The sequence below is a fragment of the Chiroxiphia lanceolata genome, chromosome 9 (assembly GCF_009829145.1).
Source record: "Chiroxiphia lanceolata isolate bChiLan1 chromosome 9, bChiLan1.pri, whole genome shotgun sequence".
Lineage (NCBI taxonomy): Eukaryota > Metazoa > Chordata > Aves > Passeriformes > Pipridae > Chiroxiphia > Chiroxiphia lanceolata.
The window spans coordinates 17,980,139-18,002,203 of NC_045645.1; the positions used below are offsets into that span (position 1 = coordinate 17,980,139).

General features: G+C 37.9%; 1 long non-coding RNA gene across 1 annotated transcript in view; it reads left to right on the forward strand.

Moving 5' to 3' along the window:
• The first annotated feature begins 6,382 nt into the window (after window positions 1-6,382).
• Window positions 6,383-22,065, forward strand: part of LOC116790937 — a 41,360-nt gene continuing 25,677 nt past the window's right edge. The window contains exon 1 of the long non-coding RNA XR_004358552.1: window positions 6,383-6,477. This is a non-coding gene — a long non-coding RNA (uncharacterized LOC116790937). The remainder of the gene's footprint in view (window positions 6,478-22,065) is intronic.

A 22,065-nucleotide genomic window follows, 5' to 3' on the forward strand; every position in this document is an offset into this window, starting at 1 on the left:
TGAGGCGATAAGCAATTGAATTTGAAAGATACTTTATGCAACAGAAAAGCAATTTGGTTTCTGGTTATCAAAGACCAAGAAGCAAACTAGCAGTGGAATCCTCAGTGTTTATAACCCTTAGGTTGCCAGTCTACCTCACACCTCTGAGGAGCTCCAATTCTGGCCATGCTTCCAGGGCCCTGTGTTGACTGGCTGGCCGTTCCCTGGCAGCAAGCTCCTGAGGCATCAAGGTGGCTCTTGGCATTGTTGGAAATTTTTCAGGATGTCTTCCTCACTGTTAGGGTTTCTCACTTGGTTTTTGCTGTAAGAAGTCACTCAGAGGAATGGAGGGGATGTCTAGGACCCACTATGCCTCTTGAGGCAGAGCAGCATGGTTCAAGCTAGTGCCAGGCAACCAGTAGTGATGTCCCTGTTTTGAGGTCTCTTGAGCTTCGCTGTGGTGGCTTTCATTTGCAATGGCTCCTCTGGCTGCCTGGGCTGGGACAGGAGCAGAGGAGTCGTCAGCTATTGCTGTCATTTGTATAGCATCCTAAAGTCACGTGGAGAGTCCCTGGTAGCTAATGAAAATGAATGTGTCTGGATTTGGCAGAGATGCTGTATTTATACCTGTAGCGTTTTAATGACTTCATAGTTTTGGGAGATGTGAAAAAAATAAAGGGCTAAAAGGTTATGTGGGAAGCAGTGGTTGAGAGTCCATTTGTCTGCCTGGCTGTGTGTCTGCATTTGCAATGATGTAACTCAGTTGTGGTCTTCAGTAGCATTTTCCTTCTGAGAAGGTTGTGATAAATTGACATTATTAATTGGCTATACAAAAAATGTAATTGTATGTGTTTCATACCTTAAGTGTAGCTTTTTATTAAAAAAAAGAATTCTGGAATTGAGGAAATCATAAAAGTAGCAGGCAGCTGGGTATGCAGATGTTCATAGTGAGTATAACAAGGGAAGCAATAACAGGAAAGTCTTTTAAAGAGGGATTGATCTGAGAAAAAAATAACATAATTTTTAGCAGTATAGCTTCCCTTTGGTACTGACCAGGAGCAAAGGAATATCTTGCTTAGGAACCTGAGAATTTTCTATCTGTCCTTTGCACGTGGACTGCAGCTGGTAGGGTCCAGTGGTGTACCCTGGTTGTGTTCATTGTGTCAATGAAGGGACACTGCTGGCTTCAAGTTTTAAACCTTTTTTTTCTTTTTTAAGTGAAAGCCAAAATTAGAGCAAACACATTTTCTTTGTCACTTTATTTTGATTCTGCAACAGCTTTTCCCGAAGTCTATACTATTATCAGTAGTTATTTCTTGACTGCAAAATTATAAAAACAGAAAGCAAAATAAGAAGTGAAACTAATTATAAGCAGCAGAATGATACTAGATTTGTGGCCTTTTTTGAACAGGATTGAAAAAATAATTCTGTCATGAACTGGGTGTTCTCAATAAAAGGCAGTGTTGCACATCAGCTTCCCTTTTAATTGAAGGATAGCTTTCAAAGTGGTAGTAACAAGTACTACTCACTGCTCTTTTATCCACCATCACTAAAAATAATGTGCAAATGAAAAATTTTTAACACGAGTCAACACCGCCCAGCCACACTCAGTCACACTCGAGATTCCTGTTTGAATAAGATAAATAATTTACTATTCTCTAGTTCCTTCTTAGAATTCTCCTTAGAAAAATACAAAGAGAAAAGTAGAAATTTAAATTCTAGAAATATATCACAGTGCATAAGCATAGATTTGAAATTGAGTTCTGCAGAGTCAATGGAAGCTGTGCACGTTGTGTGTAAATTGCCCGTCAGAGATTTCTGTGACGGGTTCTGTTTGATGGCTCTGTGTATTTCATTATGTTATTACTACTTCTTTCTGGTCATCTTATTTCTAGTGGATACTAGAAAAATGTAAGTGCAATAATATATGTCAAATGTAGTGGCTGTTATGAAAATAGCCAATTTCTAGATCTAGTTATGAATACTATTTTTACAGATGCTGTTAATATGCAAAGGCACAGGAACTAGACTTGTGTCAGAGAGCTCTGTAGTGAACTATGGAGCTGTAAGGGCAGGAAGGGTAGTGCTGGAGCAGGTCTTATGGAAATGCAGGTTCCTTTTCACTGAACAATATTTACTAGCATTAGCTTATAGCTCTGAACTAGTTAATGGGGCACATTCCCTCAGTGCTCTGCAGCAGAGGTTTTGGGTATTTTTCAAAGAAAATGAATGCACTTTGCTTATCCTTTGTCAATGGTAGTTACAAATAGAACTACAATTTCAAGTAATAGCTATAAGCCATTACTCTAATGGTTTGACAAATACCTGTGAGGATAGACTGCAATATTTCATCTGAGAAAGGACTGAATATTAAATAAATGTAACCTCCCCTTGGGGCCTGATTTAACCTCCTGCTGGTTTTGGAAGGTGAATTTAAGAGCTGAAAGCATTTTAGATTAAATGTTAGGGGAGAGGTTCAGTAAGATTTAGATAGAAGATTAGCACTTTGTGCTTATAACAATCCTTTTCCTCTTTCCATTATCACTTCAAACACATCATTGCAAAGTGCAGAATTTAACTTGAGTCAGGTATACAGTTGGCTTATACTGATGATCTAATAGCTAATGGGTAGTGAACTGGTATATTGATTATTAATCATATTGTTTATCTTATTTTTTTTTCCCTACTTCTGGTATGCTGGACTATGAATTGGAATTTCTCTATTAACTCAGTAGGCTGAACTTCTGAGCTCAGTATCCCAGAGAGGAAGTTCTCAAGTCATGACCTATTTTGCTTTAGAAGTTAGAAATAATGAAGTTGTTAAAAATATTTAACTCAAGACTTAATGCAAGACTTAAATGCAAGCAGAGCACCTGTGGTATCTTTTATGGGTTAGTTGAAACAAATGGATTCAGTGAGCAACTAACAAACAAGTTACCCCTTGTCTCTGGGTGAGGGCTGAATAGCATCAGGATTTTTCCCCTGTTGAACTATCCTGGATTGAGCAGGTAGCCAGCTTGTTCTGTAGATGGATCAGTAGTCAGAACAGTATGGTTCTGGTACCCAGGTGTTTTAGTGGGTTTTTGTTTTTAAGTTGAGCCAGAAGCCAATCTTTTGTAAAAAAAGAAAGCAATAATGAGTCATTCACAGATGTCTCAAACACACTTAGAAGCTAAATACCTTCCTACTGTAGCAATAATAACATAACATTAAGAGGTGAAGGCCATCAACTCAGTCAAATGGAATCAGAAAAGTATCTCATGCTTTCTTTTTCTTTTCCCTTAAGTATTATTTATTACTTTGCAGTAGCAACCATGATGGGCTAAATGCTTTTTTGCAGTCATAATGTTCTGGTCTCAGCAAGGAGTGCATAATTTGACAGATGGATGTTGCTGAGGAAGGAGTGCAGAATGCAGGCAGGGTTGTGCTGATGAGGTGATGAATATTAGTTAAATTGAAATAGTGTGATCAGGACTGATTTCATATAGACTAACCTTGCCCATTCAGTGTTTTTCCTTTGTTCTTCTGGTCTGCTTTGTTTCAATCACTTGTTTTCAACACTAAGTGATACAGCCTCATAGGGCTGCTCTGTATGTGCATCTTTCCATTAGCTGTGAATAAGGCAGTGGGATTCTAGCAAGGCTGCAGGTGAAACCTTCACCATGGCAGCACTGGTAGTGGAGGATGCAAGTTTTGGGTAGGGAAGCAGCTGTTAGAAAAGAGTGACCAGATTGCTCAGATGCGACTGGTGCCAGCTGATGTTGTAGTGTCTTCTTGCAATGAGGTGCTTCTGTAACAGGGGCATATTCAAAAGTGGGAAGATCAGAGGTTGCAGTGGGAGCATGGTTGATTTTCAGAGGTACACTGGACAAGTTTGTAAGGGACAAAGAATAACACAGTATAAGAAGAAAGGGAGTCCTATCAGAACACCTGCAATGCCAGTTAAGAAGCAATAAGAAGAGATGGAGGAAAGGAAAACCTTAAAAGCTTTGTCCCCTCCCACCAGCTTTAAGGCCTATAATATAAGACGAGGGAATTTGGCTGGTGTGAAACAACAACTTTGGAAAAAGATGCCTAGTGGAAGGAGGGTAGTCGTGCTTCCAGGCTGTATCAGCCTTGCAGGAAAGATGGGAGTGGCGCTGCACAGGAAGCATTTTATAAAGTGCAACAACATAAAAAATATTATGGGAGAAGTGCAGGTCTGTAGAACCACTGTGGGCAGAAATCTTGTGCTCTAAAAAAAACATAGTGCTAAAATTGTGTTACCAGCCCCCTGCTCAGACCTGTAATAGTGCTCAGGAAATGTGAAGTGAGAATAGAGAAGCTGCAAATTCAGCACAGACAGCAACAGTGTGATATTTCAACAGGGGCTTTGTAGAGACTGGATCAGTGCCTCATCATGATGGGAAAAAGAGAGAATGCATCCAGACGTGCGAAGTGGCAGCTTCCCAGAACACCTGATCCGTCCAGAAAGATGTTATTCTAGATGTGATCCAGAGGCGGTGCACTGGAGCTGCTTGGTAATTAGTGAGTGTCATAAGATTATGTTGAGCTCTATAGCTGAAGAGAGCAGAATAAACATATGCAGCATGTGGTCATTTGGTTTTAAGTATAGGATCTGCAGAACAATGAGACAAGTGGACAACAAATCCTTACAGAATTAGTCTAAAAAACCTATAAGCACCCTGCAGGCTATTAACAATACACTTATTAGAATAAAGTTATCAGAAGCCCCCAGATATGTCTCAAAATAAAAAATGAACACAAAATCATCCTCGGAGGGGGGGGTACAGTAGCAAAATGGCGAGCTGCTGGAAATGGGAAAGCCTGCTCAGATGGGCAGAAGAGGAAAGTCCTTAAAACATGGCAGGTCAAACACACACAGGAAGTTAAAAATCTCACAGAGAATTAGAAAAGTGCCTTACAAAGGATGCTGAAGCTGTTGGCAGAAAGTTCCTTACTATATCAAAGTCAGGAAATCAGTGGGACTGCTTGACAACAGCAGAGTAAATGGGGGCACACAGAGAAAAGGCTGGGGCAGAGATGCTCAATTAATTCTGTGTTGGTCTTTGCTGTTGAAGGTTCTGGGGAGATCTTTCATACGAGTTTGTTATGTGTGTGATGGTGGTGTGGGGTTTTTTTGATTGTGTTTTACTGTTGTTTGTTTTCAGCAGGTGGGGCAGAGAAACTGAATCAGCCTGGAGTGTCTGTCCTGGAGCTGTGCTGCTGCTCCACTGCTGCATCCGGGACACTGGTGGGTTGTCAATGTAAGTCCTGTCCATGAAATTGGTTCTAGAGGATAACGTGGGAGTTACTGACCAATGTGTCTGATCTCTATGCTTAGTGAGTTGATTGCATCCCTTTTAAAGAATAACACTATTCAACTCACAGCTGAGTTGTGCTCATGCAAGGTCCTGTGCAGTCCCTGGTATCAACACAGGCTGGAGGGTGAAGAGATTGAGAGCAGCCCTATGGATATGGAATTGGGGGTGCTGGTGTATGAAAAGCTGGACCTAAGCCAGTAATGTATGCTCAAAGCCCGGAAAGCCAACTGTGTGAAGTGCTCTCTGGGTGTTGCAACCCTTGCCCTTGAGCGACACAACTGGTCTGTACCAAAGGGAGGCCCACAGAGGATTTTATTTGCAAACACAATAATGACATTATCACCGTGTGTTTTTGAGGCTTTTGAAGTTCAGGAAGGGAACAGAGCAAAAAGCAGGAATGAGAATACCAAAGTAGGTCTCTAGTTTGTCTTTCCATTAACCAACTAACAAATGGAGAATCAAAACACACATTTGTGCTCCTGGACCTACAAACTTGAGAGAAGTACACTTCCTACTACTTTCTTCCTAAAATGACCTTTTAAAAAAACAAAACCAACCACCAACTAACTAATTTTATGTTCTTTTCAGAAATCAAACTGCTGCTAACGAAAATAGCTATTTGCGTTGATTCATTGGGACTATGTTGCACAGGGTGCATAAACTTAATTGCAGAAATATTGCTACACAAATACTATTAAATATTGACCACAAATATATGAGTTTATAGCTCAAAAGGGTGCTTTTCATTCACTTTTGTTGAAGTAATTTTCTACCCTTTCTCCCTTAGGCAGTGATGTGATTTGTTTATAACATTATGTATGAGTCCCAAAGCCACATGATTGAACAAATAGTTAAAGCAAAATTGACATTTACTAGGTATAAGTTCAATACAGAGAATGCTGTTTCTTTTATTAATATGAGTATCTGTAAAACTCCTAGGCAAATCACCAATAGTAAGTCTATAATCTTCTGTGGCAATTAAAATAGGGCTTTTCTCTGGAAAAATAAGTATAAATAGATTTATTTTTTTTTCTTTTTTTTTTTTTTTCTTCTCCAGAACCTGGATCTGGCTGACTTGCCTGAATTTGAAATGTGAGGATACCCATGGACCTGGTTTCTTTATAATTGCCGCTGTATAACTCTATTTGTTGTGCATGAGTCTTCCTATCATGAGGTAGAAGTAAAAATCTTGGATCTTTTAAAGTGGAATAGAAGTTTTATATTAAAAAACAAAAGCAAACACAGTATCCTCTGGAATGTTTCAAATGAAGTTAAGTCTCCTTAAAAATACATTAATTTCTTCTCTTAAGAGCTTGTGCAAAAAAGTACATTTTATGGAAAATTAGACTACATAGATTCTGAATGCTTATAGGACCTTTTTATTATCTCTGGTGTTCCAGAGAAAACTTATGTGAAGCATCTAATGTTGCACTTTTATTATGGTTGGTAGGAGGGCAAACCCATGTTTTAGCCAGAACAGGCAGTGCTGGGGTGATGTGTATGATGGCTGCATTGCCGTCAGCTCTGTCTAGTATCTTTGAGGCTCTTTGCAAGATACTTTGTAAAACAGACTGTAAATAGAGAATATTAGAGTCACTACGGACATTTTCCTGGGTGCCCAATAGCCTTACAATCATCAAAATGAGTAATTGGTTTTGAAGGAAAATAATTAATATCCATAGGTTCAGAAATTACTCTATTAATGGATGGTCTCATCAATTAAACTTAATGGACTGAAAAGTGTTATTGATTGCTTTGATGTCTTATCTAAACACACAAAAAAAGGAAAGGAAAAAAGTGATTTGTCTAATTTTATTTGGTGACTATTTTCATGCTCATCTATAATGTGTAGAATGTTAAACAAAAGTTGTATCAGTCTCTTTTTTCTTTTTTTCCTCTCCATGAATCTAGTCATGTAGTATGGCATGAGTGGGTCTGGTTCCTCTGTGCAGGAAAGCCTTATGCGATTGTTTTAGGGAAATTTTGTTATTCCTTGAGCTATAAACTTTCTGCTGCTGCTCAACTGAGCACATCTTGTGTATAACTACAGTTGACTTATTATTTATTAAATTAGAGATCTGTGTGAGCTGAAGATCAAGTATGGTATTATATGTACTTATTACCTATATGGGTTACTTTCACTTAATTATTTGCTTGCTAGACTTTATCCTTCTTTTAGAGGTATTGGGTAATTCCTATTCTTTTTCCTTACTTCTCTTTCCTTTTTCCAATTTAGTTAAGTGATCCAGTTACAAAATGGATTTGGGTAGCAGTAGATAAAGGAACTTTATGATGTGTCTGCTTCTTGAGTTGGTCAGATGTGTTACTGAGTTTGGAGACAGGCAAAAGCACCAGCTTCAGTGACTTAAATTTATTCAGTTCATAATTTCTGGTCCACAGACCCCATCAAGATTGTTTGTCATCTTGTGCACAGGATTGCAAAGTTACTTGTAGGATAATTGTGACTAAACCTACAAGAGGTATTTGTAAGCCAGATTTAAATGTCAAGGTATTTGTGTGGAGACACGTTTGGTAAATGGTGGATCTGTTACTTCATCTGTGGTAGCTTAGTGATTCATCATGTACCTTTTTCTCACCTTTTGCTTTATGCCATGTTGCCATCTCAAGCTGTTGATTCCTTCATGTGCAGGAGCAGCCTGGAGGTTGCATTTTGATGTTAAACGTTACATTTTTATGAACACCTATAATTGGTTGGGATTTCTCACATAATCCTTTGTAAATTTCAATTAAAAAATCCTTTCATCAATTTTAGATATCTGATTCTTTGCTTTCACTTTTTTTTTTTTTTCTGGTTCCTACTGTTATTGTTAGGTACTTTGCAGAGATGGAAGGAAGGTGACCATGTCCCCTAATTCATAACTTAGAAAGTCATTTTGAGACATACAAAACATGCAGTTGATTTCCTGGTTTAACTGCATGACCCTGACAGCTGTCTGTCCCTTTAAGGAAATGATTAATATGCTTAAAATCATGTGGTTTAGACTTTTAGGGAGTTCTTTTTATTGTAGTAGTTTTTTTCTTGTTATTTTCTTGTTTGTGATGTGCGTCTGGGAATATAGAAGAGAATGTTAGGAATATTGATTAATTTGGCTGCCTCTTTATTAGTGCATTTGAGAAGTACTTGACAAAGTTTTCTGCTGTATCTATATAGAGATTGGGCTATTTGGGGTAGGGACTCTACCAAATGATAACTTATGTTGGACATGTGTTCCTGTTATGCCATCCATGTGAGAACTAAATTTCCAGGTATTTCATCACCATCAATTTCCCTGTACTTGCCCATTTGGTACAAGAATCTCTTCCATCCCCTGACAGGAGACCAAAGTTGAGCAATCCAAACCCCAACTTTGCTGTGCTGTGATCACAGGGAGGCAGCTGCTGAACTAAGCCAGAGAGTGCTCAAGTTCTCCCTATCAGGAAGCATAGGAACTCACAAAACACTGAGTGACATCTGCTCAGTAATTTCTGCCATTTCTCGTTCCTAAATGCAAGACTGCCTGTTATTATCACTTTCTTTTGAGCAAGGATCCCATGCCATTGTGGTTGTGAATAGTGCCTGACCTCTGCTCAGTCTTTGAAAAGAACTGCTTTAAAAATGGTACCTGTTCATTGCATTCATCTTCGATTACAGCGAGTGACCTTGCTTATACCCTCCCTTTTTACAGTTTATTTTCAGAAATCTTTTGATCTTTATTGGTGCATTTGGTGGAGGAATGCTAGTCTGCAGGCTCACGTGTAAGATGTATCAATTGACAGATGAAGATATGGAGCAAGACTAGTGCTAGCTTGTCTTTTATTTCAGAGTTAATTGATTACCCTGAAGAGTCTACAGCTTGGAAAGGCTTAACTGAGTGGTAGTCACTGTACCAGTGTTTGTCCTTATTCCTTCTGTCCCTGCTCCCTCCCCCACATTATGCTTGAGACTTGACTTCTCTTTCCCAGGCTGCTGGTGTGGAGACAGGATTGGTTGGATTTGTTCTGTGATGACCTGAAAAATAATGCTGACTTTTTTTTTTTTCTGACTTTGGAGGAGAGATGGCAGAGCAGGGGAGATGGACTGGGCCTCTCTGTCCCTTCATATAAACCAACAGGGGGTTTACTCTTTTCATAGAAATGGACAAACAGGAAAAACTTTAAACATTGGAAGCAACATTCGAGTAAATTGTTGTTTACATTCAGGGCACTGGCAAAAGAAATAAAAAGGGAGAAGTGTAATGACTAAACATCTGTGTATGTCTTTACTCAGTATTAATTTGGCAATGAGCTGTGGAGATAAGAGTTCACTTTACTGTAGCTGGCAAAAGTTGGTGTATCACATATATACACAGAACTGAAGTGATATACTTCTCTGTTAAGGAATACCGTTTTATGATAATAGAAACTGTGTCTGTATATGTTTTATGCTAATGAGATGATTAAAATCTGTGTTAAAGTTGCATACTGAAGTGCACTTTAAGAATACTGACAATTAACATAGGAAAAAGTAAAATTACCTTCTGATAAGATAGTGAGATACTTTTTGCATTACAGTATGCATCAGTCCTGGTTAACTTCCTGTGCTTTCAGAAATTAAGAAATTGGAATGTTAAGATTTGCTGTTGTTACACAGGATTAAATCATGGAAGGGTTTGTACTACTTTGATCATTACTGTTGTCTTTTTCTAAGCATTTTCATTACACGGCATGTGCTATTTACAAATCTGTGGGTCCAAATCAGAAGGCAGTGACCGCCTCCACTGTGGATGATGAGTCTAAATGGCTTAAAGCCACTTCACACGCTCGGTAAGAACCAAGTGCAAAATATTTAAACATTTCTAAACTTTTTTTTTTATTGTCATCCAAGTTTAATGAGAAGGTACAGAACTCTATTTTCACTACCAAATAATAACTGTCTGGCCTTTGGTTGAAAGAAATGGCTATTAAAAGGCCATAAAAAGGTGAAATAAAAGAAGAATCTTGCTCATTAGAATAAGTGAAGTTTATCGATATTCATTTATTTAGTGGAATTAAGTAACCTTTTCTTCTCTTTAGGTTAGTTAATATTCCCATGTTTATGAGACTTCAGACCTTTTCCACTGTAGTTTTAGTTTCTTCTATTAACCTTTTAATCTTTACCCATAGAGATGAAGGGTATAGAGCTGTCATGTCTATTGCTTTTACTATTTGTTAAACACTGACACTGTATTTAGATGGTTCACTCTTCCTCTTCTCAGTGCTACAGGGACAGACTTTGACTTTCCAGGAATTGTTTTCTGTCAGTGCCTTTTGTGTCTGGTTATTCACTTTTATTTCGATACATTTAGTCAGAAATAAAACTGTGAACAAACGACTGAAATTTAATCTTTGCAAATGTGGTTTCATTCTTTAGTCCTTCAAATATTGTTCTAAAAACCATCTGGTATACTTAAATTCACATTTATGTGGTTGCTTTAGAATGAGTGTTTTCTGTTAAGGCTGTCTCTGAAACAGACAGTAGTCTTCTTGCAGATGATCTTGTTGAAGCTCTTCACATTGCACCACTGACTATTTTGAGTGTGAGCACTAAGGCTCATAATGATGATTTTAGCAACTCCTATTGCACTATTGATTCTAGAAATTTAATAAAACTGCATAATACATTTTTTCCTGACTGCTTCCATCTATTATAATATCTATATTCATAAACAAACCTTCACGATGCAGCAGATACTTTTTCTTAAGAGTTTCTCCCTATTCAAAAGTCTGAATCAAAACCAGCTTGTCATATTGACTAAGAGATAAATTTGATGTTGCCTGGTCCATCTCCCTATACAGACACATTTTGACACAGTGTATTTGAGTGCTAATAATGACATTAGAAGATGTTGGAAAGAGATCTAATTTGGCATGCAGAAGTGACTTTGCTGTCATCTCGTATTTTCTGCACAATTGACAGCAGATACTTGGGGCTGAATTTTTCTTTCAGGTCAGATTTCCAAGGCATGAGGCTGTCTGTTAGAAACAGATAAGACCAAAACCAATACCGAAGTACTTGTTGGAAGTGTCAGCAGCGCTGAGGATTTAAAAAGGGTGCTTCAGTTTTCTGTTTATGACATGACACAACAACATGTATTTCACTAGCAATAAAATCCAACCAACAACCCCATGTCAGTTTTTGAATTTTCTTACTGGGCAATTTTTTAAAGAGTAGTCTGATCTTGGAAGAATAATTTTTTTTCATATACTGTATCTATTTTGTCACACTCTCTAGCCAGTACAGTTTAAAATTTTGGAAGGAAATCAAAGTAGGTATAAATGCCCTCATGATCCAAAATGGGAGGTTACATTTCAAGCTTTCATTGTCAGATAAATAAAATGTATATCTGTACCTCATTTTTAGTATTCAAGGCACTCAGAAAGAGTATGAAAACATTTTCTGAGGTAAAACCAAAACAATATCCTTTCAAATATTTCCACAGATATTTCATATATGGTTGGTTCTCAAACAGCCTGTTTCATATCCCACCTCTTGATTTCAGCAAACCTGCTAGGCTACCTGTAAGTTTCCGTTGGTGGATGCTATTGTCAAAATTAACCCTGCAAAACTTTGCTCAAAGAACATCTGTAAGGAACAATTTCTACTCAGTCTGCTTCTATACAGGTACCCCAAGAGCTGTGGTGAAGCATTGTGCTGTGATGATCTAAGGCCTCCTTTTCTGAAGCTTATGAATGTTGAGGAATATCAGGGCTCTACCAGCCTGTCTGCCATTTCTGGTTAACAGTGGTTTTTTTTGCTGATGTCTTTTGCCTTCCCTTTCTTAAGTAGGTTGAATTTCCCAAAGTCATAGCATTAGCCTGAAAGCCTTGGTTTTATAATGAAAGTTGTTTCTTATTCTTGTATGCAGAGGAAGAGTGAGCTAGACTGAATGTTTTTGAAATTAGTTTTTTCTGATAACATGAAAGTCATTAGTGTGTATAAAAACATCCAAATACTGTTGTAATCAAAAAACCAGTACGCCTGGCCTTGTATCAGCTGTCTGGGAAAAGATGATACATACGAAAGAGCAAAGAATGGTTCAAGGATACAGGATTACTTCCCTGGTACATGTTACAAGATCCCCACACAAAGACTGTGGGAGGGTCTTGTAACTTGCTCAGAACTTCCTCAATCAGAAGGACATGTTTACATGTAACAGCTTTTAATAAATTTTCTCCAGACACTTCCCCAGCTTAGATAAATCTTTATCACATAGTTCCCCTTGCAGTCAGTTTCCTCAGTTTAATTATACAATGCATGAAGGGACATCTCTTCTGGTATTACCAGCTTCTCTTTTTGACCCTTTTTCTTGTGCTGGAAGAGATGGTAAGCAGTGATTTCCCACTTACTGTCTCTGTTACCTGTCATTGTATACATGTCATTCATTACCTCTGTTGTCTTTGCCAAGGCTGAGGCATTGTGATCTATCTCATCATCTTGCAGGCAGAATTTGTTTCATACCTTTTACCTTTCCTTGTACACCTTCTGGCTGAAGTATACGGCAAAGTGGAACTGCACAAAAGTATTCAAGTAGTCAGTATTATATTTTTATGCATATGTGCTAAAATGTTCTGTTTTCTGTTCTCTGCTCCTTTCCTAATAATTTCTAACATGGCTTTCTGACTGCTACAGAAATTTTGGAATAGTTTTGAAATTTTGACAATTCAGTATTTGACAATTCAGTTATTCAGGATAATCCCAAAGCCTCTATCCTTATTGATGAAGATCAACCCAGACCACATTAATATAGATATATATTTGGAAAGTCTTTCCCTCTTCCCACCTCTCCTGCTCCACATGTATCACTTAATATTTTTATTTTGAACTTAATCTGGTTTTGTATCTAGCACCCAGTTACTTTGTTTTGTAAATTTCTTTTGCAGTGTTTCATTGTTTTTAGGTTATTTGGAGTTGTAAGGAAAGGAATATTTCCAGTAAGCACATTCATATCCCTATTCATTCTATTTCCAGACTGTTTGTGAAACTTCTGTCTCACAAACTTGAGCACACGTCCCCATAAAAGCCCATCCAAGCGCAACCTCTAAGTTGTCCTTCATCCCTGAAACAAAAGTAGAAGCACTTGTTTGTTCACCTCTGTCACGTGCCTCCTAAAAAGTTGGCTTGTAAGTCAAGTTTGCAACATTAGCAGAATTTGGAGAAAGCATGTGTTTAAATTGCACTGGGATGTCAGGTGTAAACTATGCCCGGCAGTGTAAGGACAGAACCCTGCAGGAAGACAGTTGGAGGGTGAGTTTCCACGCTGAAAGATGCTGTAGGTACAGGATTCATACTCTGGCAATATGGCAAGAAGTCTCTCAGCTGAAGGACATGTTTTAATTTGATGTAAGAGATTAATTTCACAACTTGGTCTGGTGACTACAGTCTGAAGTGTGACCAGCTGTGCAGTGGGCCAGATGCTGTTGGTGTTAGTTCAACTTCTATTACTTGAGGAGTTCATTGTGTGAAAATACATCTTTGTTCTCTGGAAAAACATGCTATTTTGAACTTCCCTATCCTTAGTAATTGCCCTAATTAATTTTGATAGTTTAATATCAGTCTCAATTCTTTATTAAAATCTGTAATGAAAATATTCAAAAGGAATTTTGAAAGATTTGGAGTGGAGTGGTATTTTGGCCACATGTTTGAAAGTATGTTCCCAATAATACAAGAATACTTGTATTTATTTTTAATCAGAGTGGGGAAGAAGTGGGAATGTACAAGAACCATGGTCTAATCTACTGAACAGCTTTGTTTCTTAGTTCTTTCCCTGCCAGATAAGGCTTTGAAAAACAGGAAACTATTTTGAGATTTTTAATAAACAATCCAGGAAATTGGAAGTTTTCATTTTGACAGTTTCAAGATTAAGTGTTTTAACTTTAATATAAAAAATGATTTTTTGTCTTTAAGGATCTTTTTAAAGGCAAAAAGCAGTCTCTTGTGGAGATGACCGATCTTAATCATAGGTGATGTCCTTTTGGATTATCAGTACAAGCAAAGGATCTTGTCTACTGCTGAAGATACATTTGCTCTGTACAAATATAGAGATCTAGTTTGGAGTTGTAATAAAATATGTTTCAGAATCACCTAATAGTAATAAGGAAATAAGAGGAAAAACTTTATATGGAGTTTAACAGTATATGGATTATCTCTTCTGCAAGCGGCTGACCACATAAGGAGTAGAGCATCTCTCTCAGCAGGAAGAATGGGAGGACTTGCCCCTCTGTGCTTGTCAGCAGATCTCAGCCCCAGATTAAAGCAAATCTGACTGATAATGTTTTTCAAATATGAGACCTGAAGCTAACTTATACATAATATACATAATAACTTTTACCCATCTCTAAATGTTTGGAGCTTTCTTTTGAAAAAAATGCGTTTTTGTAATAAATTGTGAACTAAGGACACCATGGGTAATAGTGGATTTAGAACCTGATACATGAGCAATTCACTATGTGAGCATCTAGTGAAACAGAAAATAGACAGAAAGTAAATATTTAACTGTAAAAATGGGAGCAGTGAAGTGTGTTTTTTACTAGGCCGGTATTTTGAGCTGGTAAATGATTATCATGTACTAAAATGGCACCAATAGATCAAAGATCAAAAAGCTAATGCCATGCTGGGTTATCATTTTAACATCCTATAAATTCCAAATATGTTATTAGAGAAGAAAACATAAGCATGTTGAATATTTTTTCATTTGATGGGTAAGGAATAAAAATAGTTGAGAAATAGTTTTCTCATAAGCATGGAGTATGTGAGCAGGCTACTCCCTGAAGAGTTAAAATGAAGTGCACAGGGTATGGTGAAGATGACATAATAAATTGTGTGAATGTATTCTTTTAGTATGTTTTTGTTTGTAATAAAACTCAATTTCTTTTGCAAGCATGTATTTACAGGCTTTTTTGCTACTGTTATGTTGCTTGTAGTAAATTTTGCACCATGCTGTGCAAGGCAAGTAACACAACAGCCAATGGTCAGACTTGCAGTAACAATAAAATACTAATAACTATTCATACGACTGTGGTGAGCTGAGGCTACCCCTGTCTGTGTTCAAGCTGGTCTCAGTCAAGCTCTCAGAGTCTTCAGACAGAACAGCCAGTTCCAGAACCTGGTTATTCAGCATGCTGAGGAGCAACCTCCTAATTGATCCAGTTGCTGAAAGCGGCTTGCGCTTGCCTGGGACCTGACTTGTAATCAACTGAGCATCTCACCTTACCTCCCTTATCCCTCACCTGTGACTGTGAATTGGAATCGCTGCTCTGCTGCTGCTGCTAGGGAACCGAGGTGGCCTCTATACTCCTTCCTGGGTTTCCTCTTATCAACGAAATAGCCGAATGTAACAGCAATGGATGGTGCCAGCACTTCACAGCAAAGTTTCATCTCCCATGGTACGTGATCAAGGTTAGTCTTCTGCCTGTCACTGGAGCAGTTGCCTTGTTAAGTGGAGGAAAAATGTCACAGTTCTTACTTTGCTTTTGGTTGTAGTTCCCTTTTCCACTTTTCTTCCATTTCCCCCTCCCCCCCACCTTTTCTTCCGTTTCCCCTTTCCCTTAATTTCTGTGAACAATCAAAACCAATATAATATGCTATGTTTATATGGTTGTGTGGGAATGTATTTTAGGGTTGAGTATATCTGCTTGAAAAAGGGCTCTCCTCTGCTTTTTCTGAAGTTAAACTAAAAAAGTCTCTTAATGTATGTGAAGCATGAGTCTAGATGAGCTAAATAGATTTTATTTTATTTCCAATTATATTCACTGATTCACTGTGTCATCAATCCTGCATTTAAGGTGCTTGTTGCAATGTCTTAGCTTTCCTCAAGGAATCTGTAATACTCATCTCGTCCTGAGAGGTGTTGGAGGACATGCTTTTTCTACTAAAATGTGTTTGATTTAATCCCTAGTGGTCCCTAGAACTCCTTGGCTGCTACTAGGTTGTAGTGTCTGGGGAAGAGAAGGATGCAAGAAGAAAAGGAGGAGCCAAACCATTTTTATGGGACAGTGATCCTCAAAGTGAGGGTCATGTCAGCTCCCTGACGAGTCCTGGGATAAGTTCAAGCATCAAGATAGCTGGGCAGAACTTGTTCAAGCATGGCCCCACTTACTCCCTTGCCCCTCTACCTCAGAATGGGACCTGCCCGGGTGCTAAACATCCTGTGTGCCTCAGCACCTGACATAGAGAGTGGAAACCAGCTGGGTTAGGTGCTGCCTTTCCCCTTGGCAAATGGAGTTACTGCCCATGTTCTGCGAGAGTGGAAGGCCTTGGATGCACCCCCTCTTCTCTTCATCTCCTTTCTTTCTGCGTATTCCATGCATGTATGTGGGATCTACTGGGGAGGGTTGAGGGGTCTGAGCACTGCTTTTGTGAAGGATGTGTTGAAAAGTTGTGACAAAGCTGTGTCATCTGGATATTCCTGTGTAAATTTTGAAAGTTTCCATGGGAACTTACTGCTGGCCTTTGTACTTTGATGTGTGGATGCCCTAAACTTTCTGTCTATAAAAAGGATATTAATTCTTTTGATATTTTGTTTTTTACAGGATTATTATGACTTGGACTGCTTTTCTCTTGACTCATGAGAATGGCAATTGGTAACCCACTAATATTTCTGCCCACAAGGGTTTGTAATTTTAGAAGTAATCACTTCATGGCTGATGTAAATTTTGTAATGAGAAATACTAGATTTATGACTGCAGGATTTCTCACAGACTGTTTTATTGCTTAGAGGAATTGCTTTCTCTGTTGGGAAAATCCATCATTAGATGTCTGCCTCAAATGTTTTGTGGGCTGTTTATGCTTGGAGAATGTTAATGCAATCATTGAAACAATAACTATGATTTGAGATAGTATAATTGTTCCCCTTTCCTTTACTCCAGACACAAAGAGCTGCCAATGAAGTTAGGCATAGGTCTGTAAGAGGACTTTACAGTCAGAATGTAGTTGCAATGTCTGGTCATTTCGTTCTTGCCCCATCTTTTAAGGTCATTCTGCTTTCCTGGAATAGGTAACTGATTTCTGTACATACTAGCTAAGAAGAGTTGTTTGGAAGAGTTCAGTATACACCACCTCTGTCATGGCAATGATAATAACTGATTTTGAGGAAAGTTTTTACTGCTGCATTTTTGTGGGGAGGCTGTCTAGGTAAAAATACTTCCTGCCTGTGGGACTGATGTTCTTGGGCAAGATGTTAGGGGGAGAAACTGCAGTTCCAGATGAAGATCAGGCCCTGAAGTTGTGAATTTCTCAGACAGGCTGGAGCTGAGGTGTTTCTGGCCATGCCTGCTGGATGTGGATATTTTGGGACCTACCTTGCTCTTGTGATGAAAACCTTAGCATCTCCAGTGTTAGTTGATGTAGGTTTTGAGAATTAAAAGTTCTGTTTTGAAATATAAAATATGGGTACCTAATACTGGAATTTACAGTGGATCTGTGGCCAATGTTTACTGTAGACATGTGCTCTCCGGTGATTTATTGTGGTTCTGCTGCATGGTGTTGGGCAGTGGGCATTGCCTAGAGGCTCTACAGGTCCTCAGGCTGTTTCTGAGCAACTGCTGGGTGAGCATGACAGAAGGGTGCTTGGTTTATCAGCTCTTCCTATTACTCCCATGTAAAGATGAGGTAGTATAGCCTGGGAGCACTAGACGATAACTGCATGAACATTACTGTTGTTGCAGCTAAAGAAGAAGTTGCTGTTATGTATAGTTTTATTTTCTGTTTATGTGCTCTTTCCCTGTGAGCGGAGTATGAGTGTGCTTTTGTATTTAAGTGAAGATAACTGCTAAACTTTCTATTTTAATTTAATATCATTTTGCCAGCACTATACCAGTAGCATAGCTCAGTAGAGAAACTGCTTCAGTCAGCAAGGTCTTTCCTTCTTGGGTCTGTGTCTATAAAAAGAAATAGAAGAGAGAATGAAAATGAGAGAACGATCTTGGAACCATCACGCTTTGAAGCAGTACCATGTAACCTCTAGTGCCTTAGTTTCTCAAATATATTTTTCCTACATGTACTCTAGTGCTGTTAAAGGCATCTGTTTTGTGGAGCACAGGCAGCAGGGTAGAGATGAAGGTGTGAACCCTTCCTTGTCTGAGTCACTCACGTAGTCCTTTTGCATCCTGCTATATCTCATTTTGCCCCAATGCCTCCTTTTAAGGACCTGACTGAAGCCCTTGTGTCCCTTCACTGCTTCTGTGAAGCTGCATTGTTGCTTGGATTAGCATTTCTTTTCATTTCTTACTTTCTATGTGCAATAGGTGTATTCTGGGTGGAAACATATGCTACTGGAGAATCACCTTTGATGTATTGGAGTTTTAAATCTTTATCTGATTTAGCATATTTTTGCTTTTTAATGTAATTCATTTCTGCACTGCTGATCTTATTCTGTATTGAAACAGCACATTTGTGCATGATTCAAGTTCGTTTCTGGAAACCAGTTTCAATAACTTTCATTTATTTAAACTATTAAAATAGTTTAAAATACAGAGAACAGTACCACTCTCGCTTTCTATTCAAATTGCTGCTCTAACCATTGAAATAAGCTTGAAATAAAGTATCTTGGGTTCTGCTTGACCTGATTCAATGTAACACTTAAAAAGTAGAATTACTGCTAAGATAGATGCATTCCCTATTTGGCTCAGGCTATTGAAATGGGAATGGTATGAGTTTGCCACAGCTATTAATATGATATTAATCCAGGGTATATTATGTATTGCTTTAAAATCTTATCAGAAGGACTGGATGTCCTTTTGTAATGTGTTCCTTTGCTTTTTCTGTACACTGATATTTTGTAGATGAGCCATTGCTCAATATGTAAAGTCTAAATGGCCCTTCTTATTCGATCAAGTATGATGTTATTGAATGCCTTACAAAGAAGCTGTATCCTCTGCACATTAAGTTTGAGTCTGGTGATTATTAAAAAATCCAGACTTTTCAGATGCTAAATATGTACTCTATCTTGCAAGCTAAAAATGGTAGACTCCTGACAGTTTTGGGCTGTTGAGGCTAAATGACTCTCTTATGTCCATCCTTCTCTCTTTTGTCCATATGGTTTCTGTGTTAGGTCCAAATTCTTAGCAGTATTAAATACCTCTGTGGATCCAGATGGCTAGAAAGCACAGTCTCTATTTTCTGAATCAAGTCTCTTTGTTATTTTGATTTTTGCCTATAGAATATCACTGTAGAAATAATAGTTCTTAACATGGTGGTAGCTTATTTTGGGTTTTTGATTTGCTGTAGAAACTTTCATCAGTTATTTTTAAGTAGTTGTGTGCTATAACCTTGGGTTGCTTAAGGTTGCTTCTACCTGTCTTTTTCTGTAGGTGCATTTTCAGATGCACAAAGTTTTTAAATCATTTATGTGAGCAATAATTTCTGCGATATCTCCTTGCTTCCATGTAAGCTTGTAGTTCAAGAAATTTTTTTGTTCATTTCTTTTCTTCTGATGAGAATTTCATAAGAAAATTGCACAAAACCCAGAGAATTAAATTCTCTTGTCTGTTTTTATGAATATTTTCTCTCTTTCTGTCCTCTAATTTTTTATTAATTTATTTTTAAAAGAAGTAATTCTGCGTCTTGTTTATCAGTCTGTATTGGCAGCATGTTGATGAGAACTTTATTTCCGTGGTCTAGTCATGCTGAGATAATTAAAACTAAATAGGTCCAGTCCTGTTTTTCTGCACTCAGTTCATTCAGTTCAGTACATTGTCAACAGAGGCATAGTTTGCTTCAGTCCTTCACCCTGTCCAGAGTTCAACTTCTCATTCATCAAGATTAATAATAATCGGAGAGCTCCCACGTTGAGTAAGAGGGTATTGATTGCCATTAAAATGTTGGATTGTGTCTTAAGAATTCTAGTTTTGCTCCTTACTGTCACAGCACCTAATCGAATTTGGATGGATAAAACTATTTCTAGGCTACATCTGACGTATGATGGTGCAACAGAACCCTTACTTTTTTAAATCTATAAGCCCTCTGGAATAGGAAACGTTAGAAAAAAGTTAGTGAGGTTCCAAGAAAAATTATCTTATTTTGGAAGGAATGCAGATATACTTAAAAAACAAAAAAAGGAAAAAGAGGTAATAAATGTGGATGCTGAAACATAAAAGATTCATAAAAATGGTCAGGAAAAGCAAGCCTTCTAATTTGATTTTTTAAAATGTTTAAAATGTGGAAAGTGAAATGTATGCAGATTAGACTGTTTCGAAAAGAGGTTATTAAATACAAGTGTCAATTGGTTTTATTTGGTTAGGTTGTTCATAAAATTGACTGCATGTCTGTCTGTGTGAACTTGCTGAAAAAGCTTGAGAACTCTTAAACCTTTCCTGAGGTGGTCCTTTTCCATAAATTTTGTGGCTTCTGCATATACGGGGGAAAATATTAGTTTGATCCACATCTTCATGCACCTATTCCAGAATGAAGATGGAAAACTTACTTGTATGCAAATTGGAAAAAAGATAGCTCTATCATAATGTAAGAAAGCTTAGTGGAACCACCACAGGGAAGAGCATAAATGATGCATGATGGATGTAGTTGAATACAAAAATAAATGAATGAAAATAATATTATTTTGTACCTTTCAGGTTTTGGTTGTAACCTTCTCTGGGAATTGCTAATTATGTTGCAGTGACTGGTAATATTGCAAGTTTATTATTAGTACAATTTTAATTGTCTCCATACAATAAGAAAATGGGTACAGAGATGTCAGAACTGGCAAACAGAAAATTGAAGCTGTGTTGTGAAATGAAATAAGGCTTGAATTCAGCTTACAAGTTGAATTGATTTTGAAAAATTAGTCAGCAAAACCATGGACTTATTTCATGGATAAACTGGACCTAAACCTTGCAGATTCCTGCTCAAAACTATTTTAAGAACACTGCAATAGCTTCTTCCTTTGTGCTGTCTAAAAGTATGACTAAATATGTAGACAACTATAAAACAAATTGAAGATGTGTCAGAAAAACCCAAAAACATAGTCAAATGTTTAATACCTCAGCTACAGTTATTTGAAAACCCTTCTCCCTTTGTATCCCTTGTTACCATTTGTAAATTCCAGCTCTTCCTTTTACAGGCAGTGGCTCAGACCACTCTGTTGCACTTACTACATTTCCTCTTTTAAAGATTGACAGGTAATATGTAGAGAGAAACAGATTACAACATTAAATCTACCTGTGTGGTTTTATTTTGAAACTGGTGGAAAATTAAAAAAAGCCCCAAACTCAAACCAACAAAACAAACAACCCACTAACAACTGAATGGTGACTCTTTTGCTTTCCATTTCCAGCCAGAGAGGATTTCAACCACATGCCAGTGGTTGTGTGAGGGTTGCAGAACCAACTTGGGAAATGGAGATCAGATCCCTTTGTCTAAACCAGGTTGTCCTTTCTTCTTTTGAAATAGACCAGTATATAGTTGTTAGTTAGGATGCTTTCAGTAATTGTCACAATGATAATACCTATCTATTTTGCTGTCAGCCACCTCTCTTTGCTAGTGCTCGCTTGGACAAGCTGGATTCTCTGGTCTTTGTTAATTACTGTAGCTGCCCAAGGAGAGAGCAGGGTCACGTGGAGATAGGGGGAAGTGGAGCATGAATTCGCAAGTTTAGCCTGAAGAAGTTGTTTCTTGCTACAGAGGTGCCAACCATTCTTATCCCTTTTCCAGTCTGCATGTCTTTGTCTCCTTTGCCACACTCTCCACGATCTTAAGAAGGAGGCTGTGCAGTAGAGATCTTTAACATCACAGGCACATTTCTCAAAGGCA